This window comes from Megalobrama amblycephala, linkage group LG16 (assembly GCF_018812025.1).
Source record: "Megalobrama amblycephala isolate DHTTF-2021 linkage group LG16, ASM1881202v1, whole genome shotgun sequence".
In the NCBI taxonomy this organism is placed as follows: Eukaryota; Metazoa; Chordata; class Actinopteri; order Cypriniformes; family Xenocyprididae; genus Megalobrama; species Megalobrama amblycephala.
Window position 1 is genome coordinate 13,654,095 of NC_063059.1, and position 26,062 is coordinate 13,680,156.

Sequence of the window (26,062 nt, forward strand, 5' to 3'; positions counted from 1 at the left end):
ATAATGATAACTGCTGTAAATTGTAATTCTATGATGCATAAATAAAAAAAAAAACACTTTTTTCACCCCTTTTGGCCATCTTCTGTGTTGTACACTGTAAAAAAAAAAAAAAAAAAACAGTAAAATTTACGGTAAAAAACCAGCAGCTGTGGTTGCCAGAACTTTACCGTAAAAAATAGATGTAGCAAAACAGTAGCAACGTAAAAAAAAAAATCTGTTAAATTTACGGTAAAATAACATATTTCATTAACTGATATAATGTTAATTTACCAACCTAATGAAATACTAATATCTGTTTTGTACCTTTATAATACACTGACAGTCACCAAACACAGTGGTGATAAGAGTCACATGATGAATCAAAGTTCATCACAAGCAGCTTTTCCACAAGCTGAGGAGGACAAGACTAATATATAGAAGGTGCACACAGTGTCATTCACACACACACACTAAACACCATCATGGTAACATGCATGAAATTTTAAAAATGCAATAAACATTAATTTAACAACATTAGATGTAACATAAAACCCTAATGTACATAACTGATTAGAATAAAAATGAGAAAAACTAAGAAGAAACAGAGTTATTTCAACGAAAATATATATAAAATTTGAAGTGTCACGCAGGGAATTGTGGGAATGTCAATTTATAGTTTTTCACTGTAAATTTTACAATGAATTGTTATTTTTCACTTCCAAAAACTGTGAATTTAACGGTATTTTACCGTAAAATTACATTAAATGTACCGTTAGATCTATTACAGTTATTCACCGTATATAGTACGGAAACTTTCTGTAAACCAATTGACAGTTTTTCACTGCCGCATTTTTACAGTCTTTTACTGTTAAAATCACGGTCATTTTTTTACAGTGTAGGTGAAAGTACACGAAAAAGTACAAACTAATGGAAAGTGAGGACAAATTGTATACAGGTCAAAAGTTATGGGTCCTTAATATAATAAAAATTCACAGAGGCTACATATAGTTTAAGACCCTCCCACCCATCCACCCACCCACCCACCCACCCACCCACACAGCCATAAAAACACAGTTCATTGCCATATGCTTCTTGGATCCACTTTGGCTTTCAAACTTCAGTATTAATTCAGTCAGTCTTCATTCAGGGTTCAAAGCTCTTCAGGCTGACTCGGCAGTGCAGGACAGGAGAGAGTATTATGGTGCACTCACTTTACATTTTACATGACTGGACACAGCATATCGTATTAGATGGCTCTTGAGTGAGAGAGATGAAATGTAGCCAGCAGGCTCTGAGCTTGTTTCTGTCTGAGTATCAGATGAGGAGGATGTTTAGAACCTGCCATGAACTCGCTCTCCTTTGATTGTTGCAATGCTGCTACAGGAGCCTGAGAGACTGCTTGTGTGGTAGTGGTTGGAGATGGGACAGTTTCTGCTCTCCTGCTGGAATACCAGTTACTGTCTCTTCCTCCAAATCTCCAAGACATCAAGGTGAACACATATCTGTGTGTGTGTGTGTGTAATCATCTTCCATTTCTGACAAAACAGATGAATCCAACAGTCTATATAAATGTCTGTATATGTCTATGTAAATTAAACAGATTTAAAAATGATATACAAATAAATGAATCATGATAGCTGCAGTAAATTGTAATTCTATGCATAATATCATTTGAGTTTGGTTTGGTGTCAATAACATTTTTGTAAAATGAAATGAATACTTGTATTCAGCAAGAACACATTAAGTTGATCAAAAGTGACAGTAAAGATATTTATCGTGTTACAAAAGATTTCAAATAAATGTTGTTCTTGTACTTTCTATTCATCAAAGAATCATGAAAAAAAAGATAATTGTTTTTCACAAAAAGTAAACTGAAGACCAAACTTTTGAATGGTAGTGTAGGTAGGTGTAATAATACAGTGAGTGAATAAACAATTTAAAAAGAAAACAAACTTGAAAACAAATCATTCATTTGCAAAAGAAATAAATCAGCTCAAAAGAACTAACTTAAGTTTAACTCACTGATTCAGTAATTCAGTTGCAGTGGTTCTTGAGTTTACAGCTCACTGGAGTGGAAGATTATCAGTGAATAACAATTTATTTAATAATGTAACCATCTAAAATATGAATGTCATCTGAAGCTAATTCATTATAATGAGCACATAATGTTTTGCAGTTCTGTAAAGTATGTGACTGTGCATTTGTTTTTATGAAATATGTACTTTGCTCTCAAGCAAGGTTTTTTTGTTGTTGTTGAATCCTGCTCTTGAGTGAAGTGAACCCTGGGGCCCAAAATTATGACAACAGAGTGCCAAAAATGCTACAACATACTTATGTACCCACAGACACACCTACGCAGAATTTTACTTGCATGCAAATTTTCCAATCTGATAAGACTCATAGTCACAAATGGGTAATAATATTTTATGCTATTTTGGTAGAAGTGCTCTCGGGACATATCCCTATCTTAATTTCTTAGTATCCTAACATGTTCTCCATTAAGTGTGAGTGTAAGTGGGCGTCAGTGACTCAGAGAAGACGTGCTATACCGTGAACAGAGGTCACAGGTGACTCACATAATCTTTCAAATGAACATATGGCAACAGGAACGATGTTAGATAGATTACATATATAGCCGATTGTATTGTTTTTTTCTGACTGCTTCTGTAGGTTACATCGTTATACCAGTAAGCGACAGATGACTGGAAACTATCACTCAACCAATTCATTCAAAACGTTGATTCGTTCAGGAACTAATAAGTCATTCAAAAACACTAAATAAATTAATAACAAAACACTGCGTGCTGCAACGGAATGATTTTGCTGTGGCTTTGTTTGGAACTGTTTTCGTTGGCAGAGCAAAATTAGTCATATTGTGTCTAAAATGTAAGTTCTGTCATGACAACTCTCAGAGAGATTGACATGGAAATGGATATGGCAATGTAATGTATTTGGCCTTGGCGGAATATATATCTGCTACTCTGCTGCTGCTGTAAGACATGCTGCTGCTGCACATATAACATACAAGAAATAAACCCCATAGCAGATCTATACAGGTGGAGCTGGGGAAGGTGGAGGGTTTCTGAAAGTGCGCTGCAGACTGCTAACAACAACAATGCCAAGTATTTAAATGACTGAACAGTAAGCTCATTGGCCGCTGATACCACAGCAACCAATCAGCTGCGCTAAGTAGATAATGATGTGATCACTACCAAGTGAGTTAATGACAGCCAGCGCCATCTAGAGTTTCATGCCATAACTTTGTATTTACTCAACATTTTACATTTTTATGTATTTGGCATATATTAATTTATTTTAAAAATCCTTTAAGAAGACATTGTAATATGAATAATCAGTCATTAATGATCCATTTCCCTTTAACACTAAAATCACTGAAAGTAATGAAGATAACTTGCTGTTCATTAAGTAACAAGTCAGTAATGGTGGATTCATTTTAGTGAATAATCCGTCAGAACCAGTTTCTTTTTTTTTGGAACTATAGTTATAAAATAACTGCCTTACATGTACTGATTTAACTAAAATGAAGATGTTTCATACCATTATTTCATACTACACTGTATTTTTATCACAAATATTGGCAACTCACATTCACAAACACTGCATTGTACTTTTGAACCTTGTTTTCTTAATATAAACAATTAACTGTAGGTCTATTCATCTAATAATACCCCTCAATTTATCCAGTTCCAAGACCCTGAACGTTTAGTGAATATAACCTTCATAATAACAGTGGGCTGGAACATCAAATGTGCCTTTCTGAAAATAGAATTGCATTGCTGGATTTTCATTGCAATCACAATAGGTTTTTTTTTTTTTTTTTTTTTTTTTTTTTTTAAACATACTCTATATATTGTATCATCTACATGAATTATTTCTCACATATTAAAATGTCCTACTGACGTTCAGGACACAAACTAAAATATGACAGTTAACAATTGCATTTCTCTATATTATGATACATTTTGCAAGGTCAATGGTTGATGTTTATTTCCTCTCTTTGTTTCAGCTGAGGAGGCCGAGGTCTGTTGATGAGCATATGTGATTACATGAGGCTGGAGATGGAAGATGAAGTGTGAAAATGGAGCGACCTGTGGGAGTCTCACAGCCTAAAGAAAATCAATATTACTTTCCTTGAGATCCTCTTTCTCTCAGCATCTGTGAGGTATATATTCCCATCTCTGATGCAGACTCTGCTATGTGTGCCTAGCACTGATGAAAAATCTGTGATATTTACCATTGTTTGATCATATAGACAAGTGAACTACAGAACTAAACGAACAATTCAAACCAACTTCAGCATAAGTCGATGAACCTAGCGGCTGATGTCCAGTCAGTAGTTTCAGCTAGTTCAATCTCTACATGGCTTTATGCTTTTCAGCCAGATGAGTTATCGGGAATAAGTTTTACCCAAATACAATCGGATCATTAGTCCGTCAGCCTATGCACCACCAGGTTTATGTCTGAGCATATTAGTCTAGTCAGACGTTCTGACAAAAAAAAAATGACACCATGCACATTGCTCAGTCATGGGGTGTTGTGTGTGACTCATTACGCCACTGCTCGGTGCCTCCACACGCTCTGCCGATAAGGACCCCCACCCTTGCCTGGACAGAGTAATTGGACCAGAGAAGTAAAATGGCCACACAGACTCCAGGAACAGGGAATTAACTGCATATTGACAGCATTAAACTTGGCAGGTTCCCAGGGCTGAATGTTGATTTTTGAACCGCTGTTTTGCCAGAATGAGGAACTCACGGAAAGACAAACCTTTATAAATTATGGAGCAGTAAATTTAGACAATAATAAGTATCGTACTTTTGTAGTCTGACAAGGTTAGAGAGTTCTTTCATCACAAAATCTATCTCGCTCTCGCTTCTTGAAGTCTATATAAAGATGCTGGCCAATGAGTGACTGAGCTTTGTAAAAAGACTTAAATAAAACAAGACCTTAAATATAAAGAATGCTTTATGCATTTCTTTTTAAACTCCTGCCAGCAAAGCAAGAATGAAAGGAACGCAGAGACTGCCAGCATTATCCTTGTTAGTGTCTGCAGATAGAATGTTTTACGAGACAAAGGATCCATACTCTGCTGGAGAAATTAATGACTTTCTTTGAAAAGAGGGTCTCGGTGTTGTTATGGAAACCTCCTCTCAAGAGATGCTAATAAGCTCAAGCCAAAGCAAAAGAACCAGTTTTGAATGTGCATCAAAAATTTGAGCCTGTCTGTAATGCACTACATTTGTAACATGTTACAGGACATAATTAATGCTGCTTGCTCAGGCAGTCATCACTTTTATTACTATTCCGGGTCACATCTCGTCCTGCACTAACTGTGCTATATGAATGAAGAGAGGTGCGTTATTACTTTTCTAAGTGATCAGACTTACATTTTACTTCTAGTGGACAACAGAAACAGGTGACAAAAAAAATCCCATTGATTTGCTTAATCAGAATCACAGACTCTATTTTTCTATAGCAACCAGAAAAAAAAAAAACCCACCGGAACACCATAGCAACAAGACAAAAACACTAAAAACGCAGAACTACTCAGAGCAACTGCATAACAACTCCTTGGCAAACACCCAAAACAGCAACCGGATAGCAACATAATACTAAAGCCCTATTCGGAAAGTTTTTTTCACTGGAGCAGTGATGTAATATTTTTATTTTAAACAATTTCCAGTATTTCAGTAATAAAAGAGTCCATGTTTAAAATGTGAAGCACAATAGTTACTGTACTGTTACTGTAACAGTGGTTACAAAGAATGTGGATTCAGACGGCAATTAAATTACCACACAGCCTTCATGTTTGTAACCGACATTCTGGATTCGGACGACAATAAAATCATAGACTAGCTCCTGTAATTGTTGAAATTACCTTACATTCCCCTAAGAAACAATTACCATTCGAATAGAGCTTTAGATATGATTTTGAAATGATTAGATACAGTGTGACTGAAGTGGAATCTATTGACCCTCAAAGATGGAAAGAGTGAAGCAGTAAATGCTAGTGATAATGGCAGAGTCCCAGCCTAGTCTTGACTATGGGAAAATGGGTCTTATGCATATGAATGAAATAGGACCTCAGGTGAGGAGAGGTGTGACCCAATTGCAGACATCATCAGTAATGATGATGAAGATCTCATATGTGAAACACACCTGAGAACCATGTATCCCTGCACTCAGAATGTACATTTATAGTTTTTATTGCAGTTGTGGAAAGACGTCTGTCTAACCCATCTGTAGCACTATTAGTTCCCCTTATTGTCTATATATTTTTGATGTGCTATTGATTGAATCATTTTCTGTTAATTGGTGTGATAAATGACATTTTAGCCGAAGGCTGTAGATGCTTGTTGACTATAGCTGCTGTTTATATTTTGGTTTAAAATTGACACTATTTTTCTCATAAAGTTTAAGCGTGTCACCCGTGGGTTTACTGGCCCTGGGCTCTCAGGTATTAGAGGACAAACATTCAACATACCGGCTCAGTGCAGAATTTTGTGTCTCTCCTGTTTTCCTAGTATTGCAGTACTTCAGTACTACCTGTAACCTTTAACAGCTCCTGAGACTTAATGTCAAGCCCATATGATATGAACAACCCAAATTCCACTCCTGATAACAGACCAGACAAAGGAAGAAAAAGGTATGAAGAAAAATATACTAGTGACATTTTACATATTCAGATTATCTTTAGTAAAAGAACATGCATGGCTTAGCAATACAAATTAGTTCAATTGCACCTGCTAAAAGGGAACTTTTCTGAAAACTATGTTGAAAAATCCTGCCATGAGATCTATGGTTATTCATTCTAAGGATTCAAGTTAATTATAGACTAATCGGGTGAAGTTAATTGCACTGACTATGCAATCTGAGAAAATGAATTGTAATCCCTTTCATCTTTTGTTTTGTCAGAACAACTTGGTGGGCACATTTAGACTTTTCAACATTTTCAAGTAAAAACACTTTACAAGGGCATTGAAGATCAGCATAAAATTAATTACTCAAACCATGTCTATATGTTCATTAAATCGTATTCTGAGTTGATTTGGTGCATTTCTCAGATCATAACTGAAATTCTCCAAAGTACTTGTTCATCCTCCACATCAGTTGCGTACACAGGATGTGGGGGGTGTTGGGGTGGTTTGGTGCTCGAGCCCCTGCCACTTTAATCAGTAATAGTAAAGTGCCCTTTGGATCATGTTGCAGTGGGCCCCAGAATACGAAACCTCCAGTGGCAGAAGGATGGCCAAGAGACTAGTGGAGATGAAGCAGTGGCTCCAGCGCTCTCTGCCACGTCCCCTCGTGTCCCAGATCTAACCCCCTGTGAAAAACTTCACCGCTGTGGGGTTCCAGGGGGCACGTTGCTTCATGACATGGGAATGAGGGTGGGGCAAGAGAGAGAAGGAGAGGGGAGAGAGACATTACCAACGGGCTCGCCGACCCCGGGGCATGCCACCAGATGGTCTTCAGCCAGCTGGATGGCCAGATTCAGGACGCCTGGCAGTGGCACTGGACCCACTCGGCTTTCTCTTGAGGGAGCCGAGCGATGAACTGCTCCAGTTCCACCTGATCGATCATTTCCTCGACTTCACATGTCAGGGCCATCAGCCACTTGTCTCTCCACCAATCACTGGAATTAGAGACTGGTGTTAGTTATTATGCACTTGATCTCCTTATCACCACTCGTCTGACCTCGCTTTACCACGCCCCCCTCACCACACTGAAATCCAAGCAAATTTAAAAGTGCTAGCTAATGCTAAACATAAATACTCTAAGATTATTATTCACGTCAGCACTAATGATGTTTGACTTCGCTAGTCGGAGATCACTAAAATGAACATTGGCCCCTCTGGCCCCCTTCCTGTTCGCCGGAGTGATGAAATACTTAGCAGACTGTCGTCACTTAATGGCTGGCTGTCAAAGTGGTGTCCGCAGAATAACATAAGGTTCATAGACAGTTGGAAACGTTTTTAGGGCAGACCTGACCTGTTGAAAAGAGATGGTATTCATCCCTCCTGGGGTGGTGCCACCCTTCTCTCTAGTAATATGGCACATAGTCTTGAAGTTGAAACATGACAAACTGGGGCCCAGGTCAGGAAACAGACAGACTGGCTAAACCGACCGTCTGCTAGCTGTCTCACATCACAGAAGTCAGATAAATCCCAACACCTAGAGACTCTTTCACCTAGAAATCAGCACATAAAGACTGTGTCTGTTCCCCAAATTAGTAACTACAAAAAACATCCAAACCCATTTAAGTGTAAAAATTTAATTGATGTTGAACAAATAAAAAACAGATATAATACAGATGAACAAATGATAAAGCTTGGGTTGCTGAATATTAGATGCCTTTCTTCAAATGCACTTATTGTAAATGATATGATCACAGATTATAACCTAGATGTGCTGTTTCGGCTAAAACCAGAGGATTACTTTAAATGAGTCCACCCCCAGGACTACTGTTATAAACACAAGCCTCATCTGTAAGGCAAAGGGGGAGGTGTTGCTGTAATTTATAGTAATATCTTCAGTATTACTCAGAAGCCTATATTTGAAGTTTCAACTATAATTCTTTTGAAGTGATGGAGCTTTATGTAATGCTATCTAGTGTAATTGATAAATCCTGTTTGACATTTGTGCTGGCTATACTGTATACAGGCCACCTGGGCACCATACAGACTTTATCAAAGATGCTGATTTGCTGATTTTCTATCGGAGTTAGCACTGGCTGCAGATAAAGTCCTAATTGTTGGTGATATTAATATCTATGTAGATAATGAAAAGGAGACATTGAGGTTGACATTTACAGACATTCTAAACTCTGTTGGAGTTAGACAACATGTGTCAGGACCCATTCATTGTCGTAATCATTCTTTAGATCTAATATTGTCGCATGGAATCAATGTTGCTGTTCTGCAGCAGAGCGATGACATCTCAGATCATTATCTAGTCTTGAGTACACTACATTTAGCCAAGGCTGCAAAAGCGGCTCCCTGTTACAGAACTATCACTTCACTTGATTCTACCGCTAAAGATTGCTTTATAAGTGATCTTTGTGCTCAGTTTCATCTCCTCAGCATACCAGATAGCTTCGAAGAACTTGATGTTGCAACAAAAACTACTGACTCTCTCTTTTCCAGCACATTAGACAAAGTCTGCGCTTAAAGAAGATTAAGGAAAATAGTCCAACGCCATGGTACAGCAAGGACACTCGGGCCCTTAAAAGGTTAGTTCACCCAAAAATGAAAATTCTGTCATCAAAGATGCCCTAGAACTTCTTTTTAAAAGATGTAATATAAGTCTAAGGAGTCCCCTGAATGTGTCTGTGAAGTTTCAGCTCAAAATACCCCATAGATTTTTTTTAATTCATTTTTTTAACTGCCTATTTTGGGGCATCATTATAAATGAGCCGATTTAGGGTGTGCGGCCCCTTTAAATCTGGCGCTCCCCCACCCACGGAGCTTGCGGTTGCCTTTAACAGCATAAACACAGTTCACACAGCTAATATAACCCTCAAAATGGATCTTTACAAGATGTTGTAATGCGTCGGATTATGTGAGTATAGTATTTATTTGGATGTTCACATTTGATTCTAAATGAGTTTGAGGCTATGCTGCGTGGCTAACGGCTAATGCTACACTGTTGGAGAGATTATAAAGAATGAAGTTGTGTTTATGAATTATACAGACTGCAAGTGTTTAAAAATGAAAATAGCGACGGCTCTATTTGTTTCATGCTAATGAAAGATTTAGAAAGACAATTCACAAATATCATTAAAAATATCATGATATCATGGATCACGTCAGTTATTATTGCTCCATCTGCCATTTTTCGCTGTTTTCCTTGTTTGCTTACCTAGTATGATGATTCAGCACTGCACATCCAGACGTTCTGCCCTTGTGTAATACTAACTGCCCTTGTCTAATGCCTCGATCATGGGCTGGCATATGCAAATATTGGGGGCATACATATTAATGATCCCGACTGTTACGTAACAGTCGGTGTTATGTTGAGATTCACCTGTTCTTCTGAGGTCTTTTAAACAAATGAGATTTATATAAGGAGGAGGAAACAATGGAGTTTGAAACTCACTGTATGTCTTTTCCATACTGAACTTGTTATTCAACTATGCCGAGGTAAATTCAATTTTTGAATCTAGGGCACCTTTAATTACTCACCCTCATGTCATTCCAAACTGATGAGACTTTCTTTCATCTTTGGAACACAAATGAAGATCTTTTTGATGAAATCTGAGAGCTTTCTTTGCAACTGAAACTTTGACACTTCATAAAGTTCATAAAGAGATTGTAAAACTAATCCATGTGAAATGAGTGGTTTAGTCCAAATTTTCTGAAGAGACACGACAGCTTTATATGATGAACAGATTAAATTTAGAGTTTAAGATTTTATTCATTCACAGGATTTAGACAGGATTTATCATAGTACTGAGACTGCTCTCATTAGAGTTACAAATGATTTGCTCTTATCATCATGGTTGTATCTCTCTATTAGTGTTACTGGATCTTAGTGTTGCATTTGATACTATCAACCACAACATTCTTTTGAATAGACTCAAAAATTATGTTGGCATTAGTGGAATTGCATTGGCATGGTTTAAATGATACTTATCTGACCATTAATCAGTTTTTAGCAGTAAATGAAGAGATGTCATACCGATCATAAGTTCAGTATGGAGTACTGCAAGGCACAGTACTAGGACCGTTGCTTTTCAGCCTGTACATGCCCTTGGGAGATATCATTAGGAAGCATGGTGTTAGTTTGCTACGCTGATGATAATCAGCTCTATATTTCTTTGCGCCCTGATGAAGCTTACCAATTCACAAAATTGACGGAATGCATAGCTCTCAATGACAAATGTGGAACAGTTAGCTCATGCACTCATGACCTCAAGGCTAGATTATTGTAATGCTCTACTGGGTGGTTGCCCTGCACTCTTAATAAACAAACAGCAGCTAGAGTTCTTACTAGAACCATTGTAAAAAGCACTATGTAAATAAAGGTGACTTGACTTGTTCATTTGTCAGTTCCCCAACACTTCATGATACAGTTGAATCACAGATCTAGCAGACAAGAGGTCAGAATCACAGCCTATATCCACAGCCCAGGGCTGATTGATGTATCTCTAAATGAGCCCTAACAATAACTTAGTGTCTGTGTCAGCGCTTGCTAAAGCCTCTTTATCCTTAAAACCATGCATCCAGGAGCACACCTACTCAGATTGAAAGCACTCATATTATGGCATGCGCTCACAGTATCGATAAGCATTTTCGGAGCTATCCATCAACCGAAAAGAAAAAAACAACTGTTCTCCTCACTTACATCATAAAGTGATATAATCTCAGAGTAATACATGATGTCTGTTCCAGCTGTGCTCCAAATTACAAGGTTTATTTTTGTCAGTTCATTGCATCATTCATTTTTATTGATGTATGAATTTAAATGGGAAGATAAAGTATTAGTTCAACAAAATTTTTATTTCTGTCATCATTTACTCACTTTGATGTTGTTCTGTGGAACACAAAAGGACAAATTTTAAAATCTATTGTTTGTTTTTTTTGTTTTTGTTTTTTGTTTTTGTTTTTTGACATTTTCAACTTTTAGTGTGTTAATGTTGCTGTTTGAGCATTGAAAAAGGTCTGCAGAGTTACAAACCACATTCCACTCCAAAGGGAGTTATATCAGTAAGCACTGTTTCTGAAGCACATCCAGATTTTGCAGAGTTATACGTTCCAGGGTCAATATATTTTGTTGATCCAGGAACATTCCTGTCCAAAATGTATTTCTATCTCCTTCCCTACCCCTAAACCTAACCCTACCCATATTTTCTCCTTAAAATCAGAGGGAAATGATAGGTGAATAACACTGATGTAGAAGCACCAAACCCTGATTGTAAGCCTAAACTTGACATAAACTGTAAACTTATCCTTCAAATCTGATTGATTGGTTGATTGGAATGTTGTTCCAGGATCAACAAAGATGTTTATCCCAGGATCAGTGCAAGGCCTGGTTGGGTTGCATTAGTAGTGTGTTGATACACGTGGATATTATAAGAGGTGTGACATATTTAGCAAGTGTGAACGGCAAAAAATCACATGAAATGCGATTCTTATGAATCTGTTTTGAGCTACATTCATATGTGATTTCTGGAAATCCTTTTCAGTCTGACCGCTCTAATCGGATTTCGCGTGGTTTTTGTCGCATAATATGGCCTCTTTAAAAAACTGTGGTCACCCGTTTCCATGCAATTAAAATGAATGAAGAGAAAAAGGACACCAAAGTACCTTCAAAGTATCATAAAAAGTATTCCATACGACTCATGTCCTATATTCAAACTAAATAGAATAGACTATTTTTGGGTGAACTATTCCTTTATTTATGTCATGTTTTTAACTTTGAATTTATTATTTAACCCCATTCTTACTATTCACATGGTGAAATAAATAACTCTTTAATTGTTTAACTGCAGTTAGGATTGGTTACCATCCACTGAGCTGTGATGTTTGCGAATCTTAAGTGCTTCAGATCTCAGTGTGCAGAATTCAGTGGAGAACCCAAGAGACAATGATGCACTGCAGAGGACAACTAAGAGGCAAGGATGTCTGCTTGATGTTTTCTCACTCTTTTGATTGCCAGTGTGTGTGTAGTCATGTTAGCGCAGATGCAGTACTTATTTCTAAGCCAACGCAAGTGTGTGTTTGACTTGGTAATCATCAAGCAGTGCATCAGGGGAGTATGTGTGCACAGATGACATGGCCTAGATTTACTCCAAAACATCCCGGGGCAACCAGATGAGCAAATGAACCACGTGGTGTCACCTCAAACAGCTGACCCACAACTCCAGTGCCTCCTTCACATGTGGCCAAAACATCTCAATCCCTCTCTGCTGACCAAGATCTGACATCTGTTGTTTTCTTGGCATTATGGGATTGCTTTCTGTGTGGACCTTCCTTTTGTTCACACATCAGTCCCTGAATTTTTCAAAGATATCTGGATCACATTGTGCTGGTGTGCATGTTGTCAGTCTGATTTTCACTCAGTTAATGTGCAATATGCATAAGAATGTACAGTAGATGCACAATGGTATACTGGCAAAAAAGGGGGTCTCCCTCTTATGAGGGGTTGCTGGGTGGTGTGTTCTGTATGCTAGGCCTTATTCAGCAGAGTGAGAACAGTGTTGCAAGCACATTACGTCACTTTTAGCACCCAGGCGTAAATCCATTTATGTTGGAGTTGCGGACAGATAGATTGTCTTTGGTTTGTCTTTTGTTAAAAATTTGGAAGATTTTTGTGAGAGGATCCAGGTTCAAATCCCGGACGAGCCCCCTATTATCTTTGTCTAAAATAAATAAATAAAATATTTTTAGAGACAGTACAGAAACATTTTGTGTGACATTGAAGGCTCTCAATAATATTTGTAACAGTTTGTAAAAATAAAAGTAAAAGACAAATGAAAGCAATTTAAACATATATATTTTCATGGTTTTTCTTCCAAACACCATCTGGACTGATCACCTTTTAATTCTACTCCTGCAGTGTGGCTTCAATATGCAAAGAGATCATTTAAATTTTGCTTACAAAAGACTAAGTCATCCCTTACTCTCCTTCACCAACAGTATGTACACATTTTATCAAAACAAATGCACTTTTTCAAGCGTATTTATGAAATAAATTTCACATTGTTATTTTCATTGGTTCACCTTTCAGGCTGTTTATTAATATCTGCAGTTGGAAGTCCTGAAGTGTTCTCAGCTACAGCTGGGCTTTAATCAGAAATAAATGTAGTTTCAAACTATCATTTATGTTATGTTAAGAGGAATACCAAAAGATATGAATAATTCAGGTGTTCTGACTCTAATGGCAAACTAGCTATAATCAGCACAGAAAACGTTTTAACTGATTTTCCCCTTGATGAATAAAAGATGTGGGGCAGGGCTGAGATGTATAGCTCTCGTGGACCTTGGTCTGTGTTTTTGTGGTTGAAATGTGTTCCAGGCCTTAGCTGGTGAAAAACATATCAGAGAGAGACATAACGATGAAGACATGCAGTGACCTCAGCATGGCTAAACGAACGTAAGTCCAGAGATATACCAATATATACTGGTATATATCCATATACCAATACATGCTGAACATACACACATTCAGTGACTCCAGTGACCAAGCATGTACAGAATGAAGGAATGACAAAAAGATCATTCAAACTAGCAGTAACATAGTGAATATAAGCAGTTTAAGCTGGTTTAAATTATTTACCTATTGCGCTTCACATTACCCAGAGATTGCACTTTCATAGCTTTATTGAGTTTTTATGTTTTAAGTATCAACTTTGTCTCAGATGTTACTCCTAAGATACCTTAATAAATAAAATAACACACAATGAAGACAAATAGAAGTAAAGAGCTACATTAATGTGGATTACATATTCAGGGGATTACATACTCATTAATTTTAAAATACCAAATATGTTGGAGATGTGGGCAGATGAATTGTCTTTGGTTCAGCTTTTATTGAAAGTATGGGAGATTTTTTTTTTTTTTTTTTACAACAGAAGTGATGCAAGTAGAAGAAGTGATATGTATCATTTTGAAAATAAATTAAGACTTTTATTCAGCAAAGATGCATTAAATTGATCAAATATGAGAGTAAAGACATTTATAATAATTCAAAAGATTTCTCTTTCAAACAAATGCTGTTATTTTAAACTCTATTCTAAATACTCTAATAAGAATCCTGAAAAAATGTATCATCCACAAAAATATGAAGCAGCACAACTGTTTTCAACATAGTTATAATAAGAAATGTTTCTTGAGCCCAAGATCAGCATAGGTAGAATGATTTCTGAAGGATCATGTGACAATGAAGACTGGGGTAATGATGCTGAAATAATACACCTTATATAACTTATATACTGTTATTTTATTCTGAAGTATTTATTCTTAAAATCTTTATTTGACTATGAATTTTGTCATTATAAACAATTTGATGAGAAATGGTTGCATTCATATTTTGACTACAGACATCTTAGTCTACCATTATGAAAAAGAAGTTTATTCAAGTGTGCTATTAGAACACTTCTTTTAAAGTAAAAATAAGAAAGTATACTTTCAGTCTACTTTTTATATATTCTCAGAAATATACTTAGACTTTTCTGACAGTATAAGTCAATCTTTTGATTGAGATATACTTAAAAGTATAAGTGCTCTAAGTATACATGGTTTGTAGTTTTATTTAATATTTTTAATGAGTAGCCTATTAAATACTTTTTTCACATAGTTTTAAATACTGTACATACTGTCTTTTAAACTTACATTTTTTGAAAATATTGATTTACACAGAAAACAGATATGTTCCTGATTCTGAGTATTTGAATTTTTGTGTTGGCTAGTCCACTTGTAGTGTACATAGTAATTTACTTCAAATCTACTTAACTTTTTCCTCGCCACTGACTGAAGTTTCCGGCTATCAGTGTAGGGGGCACTATGACGCATTTTATGAAAGAGTACAGAATCTCCTGATCAGAACGTAGAAGAAGCTGAAACAATGATAGAAGATTACTTACGCAAATGTAAAATAACGGATCATCAAACATTAAACAGCATGCAAATCAAAACTGCCTAACGTTACTGAATGAAATGTCAACCCATGCAGGACGAGCTATAGGACTGTGAAGCTTTGGGGGTGTTGATGGACTCGATCTACTCCGTCTGTGTTTTGATCATCATTCTGAATCCCATCCGGATGTCATTTTTGACAAAAATGCAATTTTCTCAGCTTTTTGTTTAAAATGTTGCCTTTTTTAAATAAAACTTACCAACATTTAAGTGTTGATAAAAAAGGATTAATGAAGCTAGAATAAAATGTTTTTAAAATGGAAAGAGTTAAAGTACAGTTCAATAATACCTGAATAATAACATAGTACTATACTTAAAGTGCAAAAATAATATATAAAAAGTAAACTGTGCGATAAAGAAAACTTACAAGTATACTTGCACTAAACTAGTAGTTTACTGAGAGTATTCTTCAAAGTGTACTTCCATATACTAAATATACTAAATACTACTAGTATTAAAATAGTAAACTATTAGTATTAAAATAGTAAACTATTAGTATACTTACAAGTTTACTTGTAGTACAGATGCAGTACAAATGAGAAACGTAGCTGTGAACTAGTTGTGCGCTTAAAGTTTACTACCGTTATAGTACACTTAAACGTACGCTTCAATTGGGCCAGTTTAGTTCCAATCAGTACTGAAATAGTGCACTTACAAGTTTATTACTAGTACATTGATACTAGTATACAACATAAAGTATACTTAAAGGTGCTAAAGAGGATGTTTTGTTTTATACATTTTTGCAATATTACTTGAAACTGTCTTTACTAACTGATAAAAGACTATTTATTAGGTGCACTGAAAGGAATAATATTAATATACATCATCTGTGCACGAGGTAGGGCCTTAAAAACATCAGCCAATCGCTTACGCGATCAACGCGTAAACGATTGGCGCTCTGGCTTGTCAATCACTGCCATGACGTTCCTTGTGAGAGACGAGTGCGGCTGCGCGCTCCAGTAACTTTCCACACTCCACAGGCGCCGCATGCAATGTTTTTGTCAGGAGACAGGAGTAACAACTGCAGATTATGAGTTACCTGCGGTGAGTCCGACATAATGAATCCACTAACACGACACAGCGAATGCCGGTGGTAAACACTCGTGTTCCAATACTCGTGCACGAGTTTTGGGAGGCGTTCCCTCGAAATTCTTACGCATGCGCTCATTTCAAAAACTTTGGTTTTGCAGTCGACTGTAACAATGGAAGTTACTGTAACAGGGACAGGTCGCTCTAAGCACCTGATGTTGGACCAGATTCTAGGTTCGTTACAGGAGGGTAAGTAACCGGGACACACGAGGACACAGATAATAACTGGAAATGTCTTTGTATTTTGTTTGAGCAAAAAAATAATAAAAACAATTGTAACACAGTCACAATAAACAATTAAATAAAATAAATAAAACCAAATGAAATGATTGTTTCTTTTCAATGTCCTGTTGTTGTTTTTTTCGTTTTTTATATCTTTGAGCTCTGTTTACTATTTGCTTCTAGTTATTATATAGTTATTGTTTATGTTTCAGTTGTTTAGTTTCTAATTTAGTTTATAGATATTCAGTTTCACTATTTTTAGTTTAATAAGAGTTTTCCTTATCTTTGGGTTATTAGTTTGTTTTTTTTGTTCAACACTTTTATATTTTACTCATAGAAAAGATTAACCCAAATTGAAACAAATGAGGCAAGAAAATTACATCACAGTAGTACAATTCGAACAATTCGAAAACAATTCAACTCTTCAAACAATATAACAGTCTGAATGTTCCTTTGTCAGCCAAAGTGAAAAAAAAAAATGTTGGTGTGCGCAAAAAGTCTCTAAGTATAGATGTAGATGAAGGCTGTATTTCAACAGTCAATAGTCGATGAAGGGAAGAAAAAAAAACAGATCCTACAGATCGGAATGTACTCAATGAAATAGATTCCACCTGATCAGCAGAAAGCACCAAACCAGGGGTGTGCACGGGACTTCTCTGTCTGTATCTCTCGTAGGTTGGTTGGGAGGCTCGCCATCTCGGTTCAATGAAATCACAGAAAAAAACCTGACCTGTTTATACAAACAGCATCTTAAGTTTTTTTAAAAGCATTTACAAAATATTTCCTTTGGAAAAAGCACAATATACACTACACATTCATCAATCTATATGTAAAAAGTTTTCAAAAAACCCTTTTTTTCATATTCAACATATATAAAACATATATATGAATATATAAGAATATGTCATCATGTGCAATATATCATTAAAGTGCTTAAATGGAATATTATATTACATCTCACACTCCTTCAGAAACTATTACACACACAAAACACTTCAGGACATCAATAAACATATATAACATTCATTTTTTTCAGTAAATTGAACAATATTAGACACTCACCAAATCCGGGGGGGGGGGGGGGGGTTAATATACTTTTGACATCCCGCATCGGATTTTACAAGGGGTTCTCAATTAGTAGTCATCAGCGGCAATATCAACAATAACATTCTAAAAATAACCCAATATAGTTAGATAATAGGTCTACAACATATTATACATCATATTATTTGAATATTAGAAAGGATTATTTTGATATTTGCCTCAGATTGATCTTTGCTCACTCTCTCGTGATCAGCAATGCGTGTATCTCTCATTGCTCCCGCGTCTCGTCTCGATGACGTCACGCGCGGTCTCAATTTAGACTAAATATATCATTTAAGCAATTTGTCACTTTATCAATTTATTATTTCATTATTTCACACTGCAATGACTTTAATCAGCTTTATGTTTAATATTTTCAACATTTTATTAGAATTATAATTATTTCAAAATTATATTATTTACTTTGTTTCTTATATAACTGAATTCTAACCTGTGTTACACGACGAAAAGATCCTCTTTAGCACCTTTAAAATTATACTAAACATTACTTTAGTATACTTCATAAAATGAACTTGAAGTATACTACATTTTTCGTAAGGGTAGCTTGTGATCTGGTCTGAAGGTGATGCATGTGAAATTGCTTGGGTCTTTTTTCTCAGGAGAAATTTTGGAGAAGCAGGAGACAGTAAAAGGCTCTCTAACATAACTCTCCAGGAGAAACATTTCTGATCTTTCCTGTATAGTTCTGGCTATCTATCTTTATAAATTCTGTCTGTAGGTTTCTTTAGGACTAGCAGGTTGTATCTCGTTTTCATTTGATCTGTTTCTCAAGCATTCACCCATGAACATGTCCTGCAGCTATGTTGGTTTTCTCATAGCAACTCCCACCAACTTGTTTACCTTCCCTTAAATCCCCCTCGCACACTAATGTCACATTGGCTCCTCTGTATTTACTTGATTTTGGCAGCGACTGTTAAACAAGGTTACATGAATACTCATGAACTCGTGTGCATGCAGTCACTGACTCGCCACCAGTGTAAACCTCGTCGTGTTCTGCTAGTCGGCATGTCCTTATTTCAGGAGCTGTAAGCCCTGGAGATGATGCAGATTTTTGCTTCAGTGTCACTGAGTCTTGCATTGTTGCTGTGATTGGTATAGCGAGCCTCACACCGCAGTGATCGAGAGCGAGGACCTTGGTGCCCCTGTCTCATTTTTTTCTCTCTTCTGAAAAGCGAGACTCACTTCACAGAGCCTCTAATTAGCGAGGATGAAAAGCTGCATTAGCAATGTTAATGAAGTTTGTGTTTGAAAGTGCATCCGGTGAAGGACTGCAGTCCTGTCTGAAGGGTTCTGCCTTACAGACCAGCCAGGATCTTTGATTTTATTCCGAAGAACCGGGAGACCGAACTGTATTTTCATGTTTACCAAAGAGCTGCAGAAGTCTGAAGTTTATTCAGATTGGAAAGAAAAAACAATCCCATTTTTCAGAATAATAGACCTACATGTGGCTGATTTCTTTGTGTGTGTGCTGAAAATAGTGTGCTGGAGTGCATTTCAAAAGGAAAATCAATTCCTATTTTAAATGCCTTTTTGCAGAACAAAGCTCTCGGTCATGCGTCTTTTAAACCTTTTGCAATACAGCAAAAGTACTTTTTTCAGGTTTACCCATTATATTTTCACACAAATGGAAAAAAATTGATTTTTGAGACCCATATTTCTGATATAATCACTTTGCATAATACATCTGAGAACCGTTACAAAAATAGTCAATGTTGTGAAGAGGTTAAAGCCACTTCAAAAATCATTGTACATTGTAAAAAACCCATTAGTATATGCCTGATGATAATTGCAAACATCAAAACAACCTGATGAATAAATTAAAGGTTTTGCTTAGAATCCTGAGCATTGGAGTGGTTCAGGGAACAGGAGACGTTTAATCATTCTGTATTTTTTGTTTTTGTTTTTCAATAAATGGATGATTGCACATTATCACGCTTATTATAGCTACTCAACAAGTAAATAAATATCATATTTGATTCTACATTTTAATTTTACCTGTACATTATCTTAAAGCTTTCTGCTAAGAACAAAACACGTCAGGTAAGCAACATTCACATTACCAAAATTTCATCCAATATCTATTGTTAACCCTTATGCGGTCTTCGCATAAGGGACTACACTCGTGGTCTTCGGGGTCTCTGGAGACCCCGGCAACAAAATGCAATTTTGTAACAATATAATATATTTTTAAAAACCAATGTAATTTTACTCTGTTTATTAATGTTTTTACTCAACATTTGTGCAGTTTTTGGAAGATTTGTGATATCTTTTAAATTTATATAAATAAATTAACAAATATTTTTTTAAATAGGTTTTTATGCAAAAGCAGCTTTTTATGTAAAATTCACTTTATGAAAGTGAATAACATGGGGATAACATGGATAATTTGACATGGTTTAGTGTGAGATTTTTGCCCATCTTTTGGAAAATGCAGTTATAAAAGTAAAAAAACTATAATTTTTACCAGTAGATGGCTGCAGAGCTCCACTATTTGCTATGTGCTATTTGAATGACTGAAAGACGTCTTTTCACAATTTTTTTTCAGTTGGATTCATGTCTAAATGTTATGAAATCACAATTATAACAATAAAAATTACTTTTTACTAAGTTTAGCATTTTTTGGACTGAAAAAAATCAGTTTTTCAATAATATCATCAATAATTTAACCCACAGAGACCCCACTTAGAAACTGGACAAAATCCATTCTCAAAATCAGAAACAACGCACAACACACATAGACAGAAATGAAATGGCACACTTCCAAAAATGCAAAAAACATCCCCAATACAAAATGGACATGCTCACACACACACGCACGCACACAAAAATAAAAATTATTTATTTTATTATTTTTATTATAAAATTATTATTGAAAAACTGATTTTGCCCTGCACAAAAAATGCTAAACTTTGAAAAAGTAATTTTTATTGTTATAATTGTGATTTCATAACATTTAGATATGAATCCAACTGAAAAAAAACTTGTGCAAAGACGTCTTTCAGTCATTCAAATAGCACATAGCAAATAGTGGAGCTCTGCAGCCATCTACTGGTAAAAGTGATATTTTTTTTACTTTTAAAACTGCATTTTTCAAAAGATGGGCAAAAATCTTACACTAAACCATGTCAAATTATCCATGTTATCCACATGAATGAAAGTTAGAAATCTGGGCCTTTTATAAAGTGAATTTTACATTAAAAAAAAGCCTGTAATGTTCATGCATAAAATGCCTATTTCAAAAAATATTTTTTAATTTATTTATATAAATTTAAAAGAAATAACAAATCCTCCAAAAACTGCACAAATGTTGAGAAAAAACATTAATATACAGAGTAAAATTACATTGGTTTTTAAAAAATATATTATATTGTTACAAAATTACATTTTGTTGCCCAGGGTCTCCAGAGACCCCGAAGACCACGAATGTAACTTTTTTTTTTACACTAACATAAAAACAAGATATCACTCCAATTTTTTTATTTTATTTGTAGATCTTAAAAGTGTTAACCGCCGTACAAAGTCTCATGCCATTTGGACAAAGAGAACATTTTTTTTAATTTGAGCAAACATCATTTGTGGGTCAAAAAGACCCCGAAGACTGCATAAGTAGTTTAGTGATGTATGAAGCACAGCTCACACTTTCAAGCTTGATTCCGATGAGAAATCTGCATGGAGAAATCTTTCACCCTCATGTGAAAAACATATGGATTCCTATTGAAATAACTGGATTTTGCCAGCTAAAATTCACCAAAAGTACATGTGACCAAACTTTTTCAGTGGAAGATGTCAACAGTTGCATTTATGAAACAAGTAGTGGCACATTTTTAGATGAGTAGGCCGATATACAGTGTTGCTATGGACAACAGCGAGTATTAGGAAATATATGGATGCTAGATGGCATGACTCAGTATAGTGTATTACACAGCCTTGAAAAGCTATATTTTACTTCATAACTTGTTAAATGTAGATATTTTTTTTACATAAAGGCATCGCTTCGCGTCAGAAGGCCTTTATTAACCCCCCAGAGCTGTGTACACGTTTATGATGAATGGATGTGGATGGAGACGCTTTCTTCAGCTCATAGTTGTGAACCCTGTTCACTGCCATTATAAAGCTCGGATACGTCAGGATATTTATTAATATTTCTCCAATTGTGTTATACACCTAGGATGGCTTGAGGGTGAATAAAGCTTGGGCTAATTTTCCTTTGAAAGTGATTTTTTTTTTCCCCTTTCAAATTAAGATCCAGTTGCTCTTTATTGTAATGTGTTCAAGTTCTCTGCACAGCAATAAGATCATCTTGTTCAATGCCCCAAAAAGTTTAATCATGTTTTTAAAATAAAAAGTCACTGTGGTAGAGCATGAAGGGTAGCAAGAAAATCTTTTCTAAAAAGATTTTGGTCAAGGATGTGGCTATTTGTGGCTATTCTGTTCTGCTTTTTTTCATGAAGAGATTTTTTTCGTGAATTGTTTTCCATCTGTGATGAATGTACCAAGATTGTAGTCACACCATCCCAGTCCTTGTGCTGCAGATGTCATGGTTCAACTGTAATCCCATCTCTGCAGAGGATTTCTCACCCATCAAATTACTGTTCTCTGGCATGGTTTTCCTTCTGAATGCATCCAATCGGAAAGATCTCTCTGAGCTGCTGATAGAATATTGTGGCCTCTTCACTATAGGAAGTTCTGCATTTAGAGAGAGAATATTTTGGAAATACAGCTCTGAAATTCCACTCTGCATGAAACAGTATTCAGGCAAAGAGGAGCTTTTCAATTTAATGAATCCTTGCTGAATAAAATTATTAACTGAAAAAACATACCAAAATTTTGAATTATATTTTATCATCATTTCCACACACAAAAAAAGCACTTTTCAACATTAATAATAAGAAATGTTTCTTAAGCACCAAACCAACATATTAGAATGATTTCTGAAGGATCATGTGACACTGAAGACTGGAGTAATGATGCTGAAAATTCAGCCTTGCCATCACTGGAATAAATTACATTTTACAATATATATTAACATAGAAAACAGCAATTTTATATATACATATATATTTGAATCCTGTACACTTTAAAGGAGTCTATGCATATCAAAGAGACTGTTGACTTGGCCAGTTAGCAACCACAGAGAATACCATAGCAACCACATAGCAACACCCTGGCAACCACCCAGAAAACCCTAGCGCATGGCAAGCTTTGCTCAGGCAAGAACCATGCATATTTTCTTCAAAAAATGCATAAAAGTATTCCATGTATTTTTTTTTTTGCAGGGTATTGTACCCTCAGGAGCCATCTCTGTCAACAGAACAACTGCATCCAACCATAGAAAAGCCAAAACCTGCCAGTAGCACAACATATCAAAGGCTGACTAATTTAATCCCTAAACCTATTGTGTTTAGACTGGCAGCAGTCACACAAGGATTAGCATGTCATTGTTCCACGATCTGTTCCATTATCTGCTTCTGTTGTTCTCATGCATAATCCATAATAAGCCGGGCTTTACATTAATTACCTTACAGTGATCTGTAGCTTCCTTAAATTAAATTTTGCCATGTAAAACTACAAACAGAATTGTGAACTTTATGTTTTTTCATTTCTGCATTCTGAGGTTCAACATGAAGCAAATGATAGCTCATATTGCTCTGAATATTGATCTGATATGTATGCTACAGTGACTATTTAATGGTATCTTAATCCTGTAGCTCCTTCATCTATAAATCATAAAGAAGCAATATGATTTTTAGCTATTCCTCCTGAACTTGGCCCACTTTTTAGCCCAGACATGTGGAAGTTGTAGTAAGCCTTTTATGTTCTGGATATTCCCATGACAGCTCAGTTTAGTGAAGAAGCAGCTTCAGAGAATTCTGGCTATTTTCAGACATAGACCTTTCATATGTGCAATCTGTGTTTCTCAAATACAATGTGCAGACATTTTAAAAATGTACACATTTTTGTAAGCTGACAAAACATTATCTACTAAAACACAATGTCAGTAGCTTTTCTGACATAATTTGGACCTACGAAACAGAAAAGCTTTTATTGTTAGCCAGTGAAGCCCCACAGCTTCTCAGGAAGTGCATGTACTCTCAATGCTATGCTCTGTTGAGCTTGGTTCACCCGCCTTAGGGTATCATTTGTAAGGCTTATTAGAGTAGCTTTGTGTAACTAGATAAAATTCTCCTCCCTGCACTGCTTTAGCAAAAAATCAGTATCTGCATGTCTATTATACTTGTGTTAGATTCTGTCTGTTGCTATTTAAACATATTAGGTTATACTGAATATATATTGCAAAAGATGGTCATAGAATAATAGACTTGTGGCTCTTTAATGTGTCATGACAGATCGCTGTAGTGCCTCAGTTCAAGCGGCTCATGAACCAATCATCTCTTCCTACTAGTTAATTTATAGCATGAAATAAACATGAATGAACATCATGAATGTTGTTTCAACCACGGAAAGATGTACACACCATTTTTCAAGTTCAAGTCCACAGACGTTAGTTAATCTGCTAACTCCCCTGACTGCTTTGTTGGACAAAACGGCGGATTCAGCATTATAATTGGTTTGATCGCCTGTCAATCAAACTCCTGGCGAAGGTTCAATTAATGACAGAATTTTCATTTTTGGGGGAACTAACCCTCTAATTCTAAGAAAGGGTTATAAGATCATTTGGTTTAAGATGACACTAGATGTGATATTTTATCTAATGCAATGACATTGCTACTTTTGTAAGTGATACTTTAGTGTATATTACTTTTTTTTTGTTTTTTGGCCCACCAAACAGATTTTGTTTTCCTTTTTGTTTGAGCTAAGCCATATTTTCTGGTTGAGATTCAGTCAGAAAAGTGATTCTGACAGTGTTGATCCAATCTTCCACCTGCATTTTAAACCCTCCTCTCTTCCACAGCAGCTGGAAATGGCACAAGATGTTAAGGCAGATTCATGTATGCCAAAGACCACACAACGTGCAGCGTGGCCTTCTGTTTCCCTCATTCCATATCCGTGGAGATCCACAGTGTTCCATTACAGATGACATCGCTCTCCACTCTATGTAATTCACTGCTGCTCCTTCTCAGCTCTTACCTCTCTTTGAATGGGCCATGAGAACAACGTCTGAATAATACATACATGGAACACTTTCTCCTGTGCCACTGATATGCAGTTCTCAGCTCGTCAGGCAGAAAATGAAACCTCTCCTTTTCCACTGTCACCTCCTCCTCGCGTACGCTGGAGCACTGGATTGCGGTGAAGGGCCTGAATGCTAATGAGGAATCATCAAACGTGAATGTAACTCTTGAAGTACCGAGTCTTTCAAGAGGTTCGCCTGAAGACTTGTTCAGCATGACACTGACAATGTAAAGATGAAAATTTATGGCTTGTGACTCTAGCTTTCCATTAACTTAGCTTGGTGTCACGGAGAAGTGTTTGATTGCTGTGGAAGTTGTTTTGCATGACATTCAGTACTCTATTTTTAATGGTCTGGAGATTCGGTAAAACTTCCAACACATCCATGCCTAGACCCAACTTTCCATTCGTTTTGCACATCGTCACAAGGGCACTGGCAAATTAGCATGCTGTATCCTTGAGTCACGTAGGATGCTCCAAGTAATTAAAGTGAAATATTGCAGTGTGGAGGCGGAAGATGTGACGTACCCTCCTCTCCGCTTGAGAACAAATCCCTAACATTATAGACAGTGCATGCTCCATTAATAACCCAGGCAACAGTTGTCAAGAATTTGGGTAGTCCTGTGGGAAAAGCTGAAAAAATGGGAGAAAGGAGAGAAATAAAATGCAGACTTGCATTGATGTGGAGCCATATGGCTCTGCATATTTCAGGACGATAAAGTCCTCCACTGAGGACAGAATAATACAGAGATCTCTCCACTTAGCAGGCAGAGGCACAAAAGGTAATAAAAATGGTGAAGCCATGAATTTTGTACTTCAAAGCAAGCCATGGATTTTCCAGCGATACAAATGCATCAATAGAACATCATGTTCTGATTAAT

The 26,062-nt window shown here is 36.2% G+C and overlaps 1 long non-coding RNA gene across 2 annotated transcripts; it reads left to right on the forward strand.

The window, feature by feature from the left end:
- The first annotated feature begins 1,086 nt into the window (after nt 1-1,086).
- On the forward strand, nt 1,087-26,062 carry LOC125249195. Of its 2 annotated transcripts, none has more exons than XR_007180511.1 (4): nt 1,087-1,469; nt 4,007-4,162; nt 6,525-6,646; nt 24,964-26,062. It is a non-coding gene; the product is annotated as an uncharacterized LOC125249195 (long non-coding RNA). The 2 variants fall into 2 exon arrangements; XR_007180510.1 differs by lacking the exon at nt 24,964-26,062 and adding an exon at nt 7,210-9,336.